We start from the raw sequence: 13,244 nt of genomic DNA, 5'->3' as shown, positions 1-13,244 counted from the left end.
GGCTTTCAAAAATGGGTATACTTTCAGCAAACAATGGAATTATGGGGGTGGGCGGAGTAGTTGAACCTGTCAAGTGTAACATTCTCTATGACTGGAAGTTGGACGCAACATATACAGACAAGAAAAAGCAAAGCAAAGCTCGCAATAGACCAAGTAATACGTACAGTCACGGACACTGCTGGCTTGTAATGAATACATTGACTTTCAATGGAATCGTTACAAGCCAGCAGTGTCCGTGACTGTACAATAAGTAAAGTACCTCAAATGCCGTTCTCAGTGATTCAGAGTTTGTACAAGTCAATAGTAACAGGAACCATGAACTACGGGGTTGAATTGTGGAGGTCAAGAGGGAGAGCACAGTCGTAAGCATTCAAACAGAATTTTACAAAAAAGTGATGTGTGTTAGTAGAAGCACTGCCAACTGTGCGGTACTTAAAGAATTAAGTCTAAACAGAGAGAGAGTACAAGCTCGGATGAGAACTTTATAGTATTGGCTTCAGCTAGCAAGGGAGGGTAACATAAAACTGAAGGGTCATTGTCTGATAATGCAAGTAAGAGAAGAAAATGCACGGAATTGGGTGATGGATGTAAAAAACATGGTGAACTCTATTGGGATGGGGTGGGTGTGGGAAGCGGGAGGGAGGGTAGATACATCAGTTGAAAATCAAATTAGAGAGAGACTTATGGACATAGACAGACAAGAAATACTAGCCGACTGTCAGACGAAGATTTCACTAAGGGATCATTTGAAATCAAGGGAATGGGGGAAAGCAAGATACATAAATTTGGTAGGCAAAAAAGAAAGGGGAGGGGTAGCATGGTTCAGACTGGGGAGTTGGAAACAATTAAAAATTAAGAATGAAGCAGGGGAAGCGATATGCTGTTCGTGGGGGAGGGAGAGACTGACGTACAAGTGGGTTAAGAACGTAACAGGGAAGGAAATAATGGAAGTAGTAGAAGATAGAAGAGGAATCATAAGTGAGATAGTGTAACGAGTAGGGAGGTATTTGTGGGAAGTGAGGGAGCGACGAGAAAAGGCGATAGCGGACAGCAAAAAGATCGAAGAAACCGCACAAAGTGACCCAAGCTTGTACTAATACGTGTACTGTGGATCCAGCATTGTGCAATATATATGTGTTTTGTTTTGTTTTTCATATTATTCATACATGTGTCAAATGAATAACCAATGTGAATCATCATGTAGAGCGTACAGCCAACGGCTCGCACAAAGAAATTCAAATAAATTCAACATCTTGTTAGTATGCCTTAAGTTGTGACGTCCTTCTATCGAAAGATGGTTAACTACCAACCTGTATGTTTTCATCTGTTATTTTTATGTCGTTTACTGTTACCAGGGAAAGTAAATTAATGTTATGTTACTGTAACTCTTGTCCAGTCTTACGACGAGCGGCCTACACGCTGGCAAGCGAAGTGGGAAGTGGGGAAGCGACCAATCCAGGACGATAAGAAACACAGGAGCCTGTAGAACGAGGTGCGCCCAGCATCTCCTCCCGCGACGTCGTAAGTCTCGGGGCTATCGCTGTTGTCTGAGGCATATTCCCCGCTCCTCCGTTCCCTTATTAACATGTAGGCCGCCCACCGTAAGACTAGACAAGAGCTATAATTGTATGTTGTATAAATTATATTCTGGTATTATTATGGTTTGTGCATGATACAGGGTAATTCAAAAGTCCGACACCATATAGGAAAACCCAGTGATTAGTGCAAATACGGAAAACGTCTTGTCGGCACATGGTTCGTCCTTAAAGGCATTCTATCGTTATACTCTACTTATCGTCATGGATTCTTAGTTATACGTCTATAATATGTCACTTAACAACTACGCCGGAGCTCGTGGCGGAGTGGTTAGCACATCGCGCTACGACTCCAGGGGTCCTGGGTTCGAATCCCGACCTGAGCATGGATGTTTATGAGTGTCCATTCATCAATTTCATCACTCATCCCCATCTTCGTAATTAGCCAAAAGTGTCACAAAAGCGATATAATATAAATCAAATCAATCACTTGACAACTCCGTGCAAAAAGAGAGAGAAAGAGAGAGATAGAGAAAGGGATAGAGAGAGGAATAGAGAGAGGGATAGAGAAAGAGAAGGGGATAGAGAGGGAGAGAGGGAGGGAGGGATAAAGAGAGAGAGGGAGGGATAGAGAGATAGGGGGATAGAGAGAGAAGGGGCTAGAGAGGGAGAGAGGGATAGAGAGAGAGATAGATGGATAGAGAGGGAGAAAGGGATAGTGAGGGATATAGAGAGGGGGATAGAGAGGGACAGAGAGAGAGGGATAGAGAGATAGAGAGGGAGAGGGAGGGAGAGAGGGAGATAGAGAGGGAGAGGGAGGGAGAGAGGGAGAAAGAGAGGGAGAGGGAGAGAGGGAGAAAGAGAGAGAGAGGGAGAAAGAGAGAGAGGGAGAGAGAGAGAGAGAGAGAGAGAGAGAGAGAGAGAGAGAGAGAGAGAGAGAGAGAGAGAGAGAGAGAGAGAGAGAGAGAGAGAGAGAGAGATTTTTATTATGAACAGTAGCCACCTACTCGCCATTTGGCTGGTGGTCAGCTTTTATAAAGTAAGAATAGAATGATACGCTATGGGTAAGGCAGCCTCTAGCTCCTCCCATTAGCACTGCGCAGCCGGGATTGGCCATGGCTCGCCCGCAAAGATACACCTCATCACCTCTAACGGCAACAACCCAAAGGAATTAACAACCTTATGAGGGCCAAGAATTCTCGACCAGCAGGCTCACTTTGTCAGGCAGAGAAAACAGAGCAGAGCAGACCATCAACCGAGGCGGAGAAAGTTGCGAATACTCAGTGACGCCTGCGGTCTCTGAACAGCAAATTCCATTTGGCGCCTACTTTCAACAAAGTAGGAGTTCTTGCAATTTAATTATCCACCTTTTCAAAGTTGCGCATCCCTAGAACGACGTAAGCCGCCGCAGGATCACCAACTTGACAAATAAACACAGCGTCGAAAGGAGGAACCAGTAACCTAGTTTGCTAAGGATGTCATACAATGCAGCAGTTCATGTTGATATAGTTTTGGTTTTGACAACGAACAATATGCCTTATTATTATTATCGTATTATTTTTCTGCAATTTACATAAAAATATGTACTTCTTAAAACGACAATATAAACTGTGAAAAAGTATTTCAAATTTTTAATGGTTTTTTAAAAAAATATTTTAACGTGTATTTATTTATATTATTATTTACAGTTCCAGGCGTTAGTGGCAGCCTTCTGCGTGCCGGGAGGGGATGAGGGTAAGGCGCTTTCTGCTCCATAATATTTTCATATATGGGGTACAATACTATTGGGTTCCTCAGTGGTATCATTGTTTCTTTGTTCTTTCTTACCATAAAACTGAGCATCGTCCTTCTCGTGAAATTTCGTTATGTCACATGACCACCTTTCCATTTTAGATAACAAAACTGATTTAAGATGGCGGCCATTTTGGTATCGCGGCCTAGACAGTTTTCGCTCTCACCCACATCATATGTGTAGACATTCGATTGGTGTGACTGATTGATTTGCTTTATTTTACTTCGCTTTTCTGCCATTTTTGGCTAATTGCGAAGATGGGGATGAGTGATGATACGATGAAATTGATAAATGGGCACTCACAGACATCCATGTCCAGTCCGGGATTCGAACCAGGGGCCAGCGTTGTAGACATCTTCAAAACAGAAACTTAATGTCTCCCACCCGTTCCTAATTTCTAGGAAGGTTACGATATGATATAAAAGTGCTTTTTAACTGTACTCTTTAGGTTAGTTGGTTATTGTGTACATCGTAAAAACTACTCACAATATTGTGGTATGTTCATAAATGAACGTGCAACCACGTAGTTACATCTCTCATTTATAAAATAATACCGATACCGCGTACCTTTGCGTATCACCAAAAAAGGCGCTGTATATGTTTATGTACAGTGTCTCTCAAAAGTTTTAGGACAACGACATTTTAAACTAGGCAACCCAATTTACACAAGGCGTTGGTGGGTTGCGTGTAGAGTTAGGCTCAATTTCAGGGTTGCCACATGCATAATAGATATTTATAAAATACGCGAAAGAAATAAAAATAATTGTGGTATGCTGCGTAAGTTTTGCCTGTCCCTGCGAAAGTCGCGGTGCAAGTACGAAAGATGATAACGCGCTTCATATGGCATGCACATTTGTTTCATGTCGCACATGAAACGTTTTGCCTCCCAGTACGTAACGGAGAACTGAACTTGCGCCAAGTGGAGAGACAAGCCTCAGCCTTGTTTCTACAACGGAACATTGAGTTGCTTCTGCACTACCCTGATAGTTTAACAGCAAGATTACTACATACTCTGATAGATGAAGTGGAACTGCGAACACCCATTTATCCAGGGAAGATCCCTTCCAACTACAACTATTTGAGGACAACTCTTGTCGAGTTTTGCTATCTCCTAATCGGTTCACCTCACATGGATGTCGATGGCATGACAGTGAAATTTTTCTATAACCAATTGACTTTGCAAGTTACACCACCAGCCACGAATTGTGCTTCTCCGAACTAATCTAGTGTGGTCAAACGTATGGAGAAATATATCTGCATCTCATCTTTCTAACCGCGTTCGATCTTTGTGGTACCTAGTAGTTCACGATGCCATTGCGACCGGTGCTCGAAAGAGGCGATACCCAATGACTGCCAGTGCTGTATGTTCCAATTGTCATCAAGCTGAAGACACTTTACGACATCGCCTCGTAACATGTCCCGCACCGGTAGATCAATGGAAGTATTTGTGTAAATGCCTTGGTACTATATGTAGAACATCGCCCGATACATTTACTGTAGATCATTTACTGTTACCAGATTTTGTGTTCTTCCCTCTTACTAAAGTAAGAGCGGTCCAGTTTTTAGTAGCTCAATATATTTATTATATTTTAGGACATAATTCAGTGTCAATGCAAATTTCGCTGCAATATCACTACAGTGAGAATTATTACCAGATGGACCAAGCCAACCGCAAAACACTCTATGCAAATTTTTTGCAGGCCCTTTTCTTGTAAGTACACCTAATTATGTAATATAGATCTGATATATGTGTAATGTTATCATAGGATCATGTAAGTAGTCACTACTGCATAAAATAAAGAATATTAAAAAAGAAAAAAAAAAGTGGTTAGAGTTCTCGATTGGGCTGCTAGCGGTCCCAGGTTCGATCCTCCATACTAGGTGTTCTTTTTTAATTCTCCTTTTATTATAAACAAGAGCATGTTAACATTATTTGTAATAGCAGTGTATAGTGGCTACATTGTTCTGCATATGGAATTTATTAAAAAATAAACAAATAAATGAATTGACACACATTCAAAGGGATATTTTCATGTATAAGATCGTGAATTATGGTACTCTAACGATAATTGTGTACTGCTTCAAACACATTGACAAATATTAATGAAATAACTATTTATATTTGTGGCAATTTAGGACATACTAATTTTACCCCTTTTCCCACTCGAGTTCAATGAAAGGATACCTCCGCAAATATCGAATGAAAAGTTTTCATCATGTGCAATTCTCCATTAAATGTTTTCGCCGAGTCGTACTACCTTCGTTTTCTTTGTTACAAACAAGTATTCTTTGCACATTATATGTAGGAGGAGAGTTGCATCTACATTTCACATTGGTCAGCTCCTTCTACTTACTTTCAGGAGCGAAAGCTTGTAGGGTAGTGTTTACCGTTCAGGACTGTCAATCTGATGGTCGTAGGTTCAAACCCTTCCGGTGGCAGAAAATTTTCGTAAGTTTTAGACCTATCCCATTGTGTTCATTGTCCACGCCGTGTGAAACGGAATGATTCAGTTTGGAATTAACGATGGGGGGAGGGGAAATATTAAATTGCAAAATCTTCATTTCAACGAACCGAGAAGTGGACAAAAATTGGATAATTCTTATAAATATTAAAATTACATTCATGTTTTTAGTGGTATAATCGCAGGTAAAATCAAAGATCTTACATGGAAGATTTTACCTTGCTCTGAACTAAGCCGAAAGACATTTCGAACCGATCTAATACATTCTCCAATACATTTCAAAATGTTATTGAATGTTTCATGTCGATAATTTGACCAATGCATCAATTCTTGACGCTGAGACGATATTTTCTGCAACTACCTCTTCTCTTCAGTCCCTTCTGTTCTTCTCTTCTCCTTCTCCTTCTTCTCTTCCCTCCTTCTGCTCGCTCTGCTTTTATCTCATATCGCCTTCCCTACTTTTCTCGCATCTTATCTCCATCCCACTCATCTCCACTCCTCGTATCTCCTCTCCTGTCTTAGATTTCCGACTCCACTGCACTCTTCTCCTCTTCTATTCGTTCTTTTTTCTCTTCTTCACTTTGCTCTCCACTCCCCTCTTCTCGTCTCCTCTTCTCCTCTTCTCTCTTCTTTGTTCCATTTTCCTCATCTCTCCTCACTACATCTCCTCTCCTCGTCCATCCTCTCTTTCTTCTCTCCTTTACTTTTCCTCTTCTCCTTTCGCTTTCTCTTTCTCCTCTCCTTTGTCACCTTTCGTTTTCTCTCACCTCTTTTCCTTTCTGTAGACTCATCAGCGATGAAATACTAGAAAACCTATTTTTTTTTCTTTCAGAAAGAATTTTGTGACTTGCGATATAATAGTGATATTTTTAATAATTTTATACAATATTACTTGTTTTATTTCTTTCGCGTATTTTATAAATATCTATTGTGCATGTGGCAACCCTGAAATTGAACCTAACTCTACACGCAACCCACCAACGCCTTGTGTAAATTGGGTTGCCTAGTTTAAAATGTCGTTGTCCTAAAACTTTTGAGAGAGACTGTACACAAACACTGAAAACAAAATAATTCTTGAAGCTTACCTGACGGCGAATAATGAATAGGTTATCTCGGGCAATCAACCAGTGATTTTCATATAGGCTTCTGAGCTTTCGCGAGCTAACGTCACTCTCATTTTCAGGGATTGAACCTCTTCATATGAGAATGAAGTTCAGCGAATGCTCGCCTCCCGCTCACTGTGCTATCAATGCGCTAACTTCTCACTGCGCATACGAGATGCCAACATATATCGAAACTAAGCAGGAAGCGGTGCAGTGTCAAGTGAGGCGGTTTTCTGTTACTGAGGTGCTAGTAAAGTGAAGTGAAGGTTTGCGGTAGAATGTAGAAAAGTCCACGATCTGCAACGTTTACTGCAATTGATCCGTCGGGTAGCCCACAGTACGCACATCAAAGATCTTGGTTTCATCTTCATGACAATGTCCGTCCTCACGACACAGTACCTTAGTCGTGCAGCCGTTTCTGGTCGAGAAATAAGGTTGTGTCACTTGATGGTCTCCCATACTCACCGGACCTGGCTCCCCGGCATATTTTCGACATTCAACGCCATCTGACGAGGGAGCTGAACAACACCCGAAAGACGACTTCGCCCACAGTTTCCAGGAATTGTACGTTCGTTATCCGAAGTACGTTATCTTGGATGGTGATTACTTTGGAAGACAGCAAAACATGATTCCAAAAATCCGTCAACGTTTTTCGTTTCTGAACCATTTCACCTAACTTTATTGCCAGAGGTTGTGTGTGTGTAGTTACTTATCGGTTTATCCTGGAGCAACAACCACTAATTACTATAAATATCATACCACCTTTATTCAACTCCAAAAATAAAAACTTCCATAAAAGCGTCCATCATAAGATTGAAAAGTATAAAATAACATCACAAGTTTCAAATTTAGTTTGTTCGATCGATACTACGTTGAAGAGTTACCCAACCATATTTTATTCCAATAATTACATTAAATTGGCCGTTAAGCAATTTCACATGTTAACGAGCACTGACACATCTTTCAGAAAGGAACACGAAGAATCCGATAATTGGCTAATTTGTAGCCTTAATTAACTGGCGACGGGGTAAGATATCACAAGGGAATCCTTTGTTCTCTGAGGCTGCTAATTTCGGAAGTCCATTTTACCTTTATCTTACCGACGAGCAGGTAGTTAAATGCATGTTAGAAACAGGTAATGAAAGTGCATGCCTGTTGGGACGTTTTAGGCGGCTTCAAAGGCATTTTTCACACACACAGAGCAGCGATCGAAATTACCCGTCGCAATTCGCAAAATACAAATACATTTTCACATTTTGAGTTAAGTCGCAAATTTTGGCTACTGAAAAGTTGCTACCTCATAAATACGAGGGTGGTCCGAAAAGTTATCAACTAACAATGAAAGAACGAATTTATTATTCCAAAATTATCTTTATGTTTCAACAAAATCTTCCTTAAGATCAATACATTTATTCCAGCGATGCTCCAATGTCATTAACCGTTCGCTGAAATGGTTTTCTGTAAAGTCTGCAAAATACCCCTCAAAAGTTGCAATCTCCTTTTGATTCGATGATAAAGCCTGACCAGCGAGGAAGAGTTTGAGAGAAAACCTACGAATTGTTCCTTTAATATCGTGAACTTTTAATATATTATTTTATAAATTTCTTTTAACTTTTTTGCAGTTTTGGTTCGAATTTATCCTATGGCGGACCATTCAATGTTTATTCCTTAAGCCTTTCTTGACATTTCTAGCAATTTTTTCCTTGACATTTATTCTTTCCAATTCTGCTTCAAAGATACGCAAATTTTCTAGATGGCGGTCATTTTCCAAACTCCAGTAGGATTTTTGGTAGCCATTTAAGAAGTTATTCTTCATGCGTTTCTGACAATTTACTCCATAATTTGATTTCTTTGAGAACTTTTTTCAAATTTAAAGTTAATTTTCCTGAACTACAAGCATTTCATCAGAAAGTCGAACGCACATTCTGAAAAGTGGAAAGAGTGGGGGGGGGGGATTGACACACAGGGAATTCCCATTGGAGGATTGGAGCTTGTGCATCCAATCACCACGAAAGGGGAAGGGGGGAGGGAGTAATTAACTGTTGCATATGACATCTACGGTTTCGATCCTGGCGTATCTATCACGATCTCCGGGGAACATGACGCAACATGCTCCTTTTCCCGTTTCGTTTTATTGTCGGTTGATGTCATCGTAGGAGCGCCGATGGATGGAGACCGTGGCTTGAGATCGACCTGGATGTCGGCAGCATCTGACACAATTTTCGCGTGCCCTGATTGCCGATGCGACGAGGGATCAACCAGGAACAGCGGGAGATTGTGCAACCTCTGCTGTGACGTCACCATATTTTCCTATGTCAATCTACGGTGAAATAGATGGTGCCAGCGGTATCTGGCGACCCTCGATCATCTGCGGTTTTGAGGGATTTGGATGAACAAACATCGGAAAGTACCTGGGAGAGGAGGATTAGCTCGAAAAGGACTCGAAAGTTGTGCTTCTGTAGAAGAGATTTTTTTGGACTAATCTACCGGCTGACAAAATTGGAGGTCGTCGAACTCATGTAAACATTAGGGATGAGAAAAACTTTGTAAACATTTATTAGTGAACACCTGCACGCTGAGGTTTAGAACGAATAGTAGAGTTCATTTTGGTAATACAACGAGCTTTTAATTAGAAAGTTGCCCTACTGCCGAGTTAGTTCACACAGAATCCAAAACGTGTCGACACACAGATGTTGACTCCAGTAACCCATTAACATGCATAAACTGCAAATGATGCACTGTTTGGTGTGTCAAAATAGACACAGAAATGCATAAAATGGCACTTTTATCAGCTGGTGTTGCGTGTGATGCACTAAAAATGCATCAATTGGGAAGATCAGATAAGATCATTTCAAAGATAACATTTCGCTTACATTGCACCAATGGGCACAGCTAGATGTGTAATTTTGTTATCTTTGAAATCATCTTGTCTGATCTTCCAAAATGATGCATTTTCAGTGTATCACATGCACCACCAGCTGATAAAAGTTCCCTTTTATGCATTTCTGTGTGTATTTTGACACACCAAACAGTGCATCATTTGCAGTTTATGCACGTTAATGGGTTATTGGAGTCAACATATATGTGTCAATTGACAGGTATTGGGTTCTGTGTGAGGGAAATAACCTTTGCTACCTCAGACTGTCGTGTGAAACGTGAAATCCATAAGAAACATTCGGAAGAGATTTTATTACAACGTAATATTTTAGACTACATACGTATATTACAAGTTAGACTGTTTCTTCTTTTAAAACCCGTTCCTCTGGTAACCATTTTATATCTTTTCCAGCTTCTTTCCGGTAGGCCGATAAATCTTAGGTTTAAAAGGTTCCAAAAATGATATGACGTCACATTTATTGACTTATGACCACTTTCAGAATTTAACTGTTTCCACTCTGATTGTAGTTGTCCGTGAACTTTCCGACCCGGATAAAACAACACAAACTAAATCAAATCTATTGTCACTAATTTCTGTAACATAAAAATTTGTACTACTGTACAAGGGAATTTCAGACCCTCCTAGTAGACTCAGTGTTGCTGCTTTTGTTAACGAAAGTCTTCGCTTGAACTCTCTTTAACATTCCTTTACTTCATTTTTCACGTTTTTTACCAAAAGCTCTTCATCACTTAGTATATTTTTTACAAAAGATTTTCGACAAACTTCAGCATGAGACAGGAGTATTTAAGTTTACATGTAAAAACTTTCTTAATTAAGCACTCAAGAAGTTTGTCATCCATTGGTGAATTAAAATTTAAACTTTGGTTGCATATCTCTTAAAAGCACTGTGGGGGCTCTTGAGGCTCTGTACGATATACGGTGCCGTGCAAAAGTTTACCAACATCATATTTTTCTACGATAATTCTTTTCAAACTTCGTAAATTGAAATGAAATTTTTATGTGTTGGGAAGCAAGTTAGGTACATCTGCGTCAACGAGTGATAGACCATATCGGACTATTTTCAAGATAATTAAAAATCTTTATTAGATTTTTTCAACCTGGCAAGAAAATTACACTTTTGTTCTTATCACCTTAATGCATGTATATTTTGAAGAACTATCACCAAACTAGTCCCTGGTATCAACCCACTCTAGTACTTGGTTTCAAAACCCTTAGTATCAATCACAGCCTGGTACCTGCATTCGTTCCACATTCTTTCTTCAGCTCTGGAGGCTGTCTAACATCTTAAGGTCGGACACCTGCAGAGTTCAACAGTGAGCCAAGGTACAGGGAGGCGTTGTCATGATGCCCAAGCCCAGGGAGCCATGGGTGACGGATTCCCTGTATGATCGTAGCATTCTGCATGCTACCCGTGCTAATCCCCGTCCGTCTTCCAGAGACATTACTCGAGAAGCAACGACACCAAGAGTAAAGTCATCGTCCGTGGACGCTGTGAATAGGCGGCTCATGACGGGGCGACTGTTCGGATGTCGACCTGTGAAAAATCAATTGATCTTCCTCAAGAACAGGAAGGTCAGACTGAATTGGGCGAAGGAGCACCTGACGTGGACACGGAGCCAGTGGAACAACGTGCTGTGGACCGATGAGAGCAAGTGCCTTATCTTTGAAATGGACAGTGAGGATTGGGTACGACGTTCCAGTGGCAAAAGGTACTACTCCAAGTACCAACTGCCCACCATTAAGCATGCATGCGATTGTTTCAGGGTGCTTCTCTGCATTTGAGATGGGTCCCCTCCACCGTATCGAGGACATCATGGACCGGTACATGTACATTCTCGCAAATGTCATGTATCCATTCGTTCATCATCACCTTAATCCTGCAGGAGGACAACGACCCGAAACACCCATCGGGGTCACCCAGGATTGGTTCGACCACCATCACATGACTCGTGTGTAGTGGCCAAGCCAGAGTCCGGACTTCAATCCCATCAAACACATGTGGGATGAGGTGCAGCGACGTCGCAAGCACAATATAGCCAAGAATGCCCATGAGAAATTCACCCAGCTGAAGAAAGAATATGTCAAGATCCCTCAGTCGATGACCGACACATTGAACGACTCCATGCCACCCAGGTGCCAGGCTGTGATTGATGCCAAGGGCTTTGAAACCAAGCCCTAGAGTGGGTTGATACCGGTGACTAGTTTGGTGATTGTTCTTCAAAGCATTTATGCATTAAGGTGATAAGAACAGAAGTGGCATTTTTCTGTCAGGTTGAAAAATCGAATAAAGATTTTTAATAATAGTCCAATGTGGTCTACCACCTGTTGATACGGATGTAACTACCTCGATTCCCAACACATAACAATTTCACTTGAATCTATGAAGTTTTGAAACAAAAATTGCAGAGAAACGTGATGTTGATAAATTTTGCACGACACTGTGAGAAACGTATTTCATACTTTTGTAGAAATTTTTGACATCTTCAGCTGTATATTTGTTCACACTTCGAAGTCAATTTTACATTTTCACATTTATTATGTGATTAAATAGACACAATCAAATAATTCAAATATTGTAAAAGTAGCAGCAAAGTGTGAACGAATATTCAGTTGAAGATGCCTAAAATTTTAATGTTCCACAAGATAAAGAAATATAAAATATTACTTTTTTATCAGAAATAAATACATTCAATTATGTACCTTCAATTGCTATAACATTGCAATTTCTGTCACTCGGCGCACCAAAATGGGGAAAACCCTGATAAGTAACGTAGTGCCAACCATTTGTAGAGACTAGAACGCCAGGGTCAACTTTTCTCGAAATGACAGTACAAGGCCGTTAACAGAAAAATATAACTACTGTTGTAAGTTTCGTCAGCGAATTTCATTTTTCTGTAACATTACTACATTGAAGCAAGTAGTATATATCTAAAAATATCATCTTTGTAAATTAAGACTCAAAGAATTCAACCCTGTAATATATGTTTCGGGAATGAACACTATTGAATATTTTCCTAGGACCTCGTAATGTAAACCAGAATCAATTTTTTTGTCATTCGTGCTTGAACCTAAATGCCCACGATTGTTTCAGGAATTGTCGAAGAATAAGCAACACTTGCATAGAATTGGGGTTGTAAGGAATGTGTCCGATATAGCTTCCCTTTCTCGGTCAGAATTAGCTTCGGATTACACACGCACCGTTTCAATGCACAAATTCTAATAGTCCTGAAATTACAAACAAACATTACTCAGTAAGCACTGCCAGCGAGAACTGTGCATGTCTCCAGGCTCCCAAATTTTCATTTTAAATCATTCATTCGTTTTGTATGTAAAGCACCACACAAAGAACGGTGCTTCAGGCGCCGCTTCCTTTATGCAGTTATTTAAAACAGTTTTTTCAGTTTAAGTTGATACTCCAAGTGGAAACAACGGAATGGATGTATTGAGCAGGGA

The 13,244-nt window shown here is 40.5% G+C and overlaps 1 protein-coding gene across 5 annotated transcripts in view; it reads right to left on the bottom strand.

The window, feature by feature from the left end:
- Nucleotides 1-13,244, bottom strand: part of LOC145994809 (tachykinin-like peptides receptor 99D) — a 616,641-nt gene that overhangs the window by 78,763 nt on the left and 524,634 nt on the right. The window lies entirely within an intron of this gene.

This window comes from Lepisma saccharinum, chromosome 11 (assembly GCF_977018435.1).
Source record: "Lepisma saccharinum chromosome 11, izLepSacc3.1, whole genome shotgun sequence".
NCBI lineage: Eukaryota > Metazoa > Arthropoda > Insecta > Zygentoma > Lepismatidae > Lepisma > Lepisma saccharinum.
This window is presented reverse-complemented; position numbering and strand designations above follow the sequence as displayed.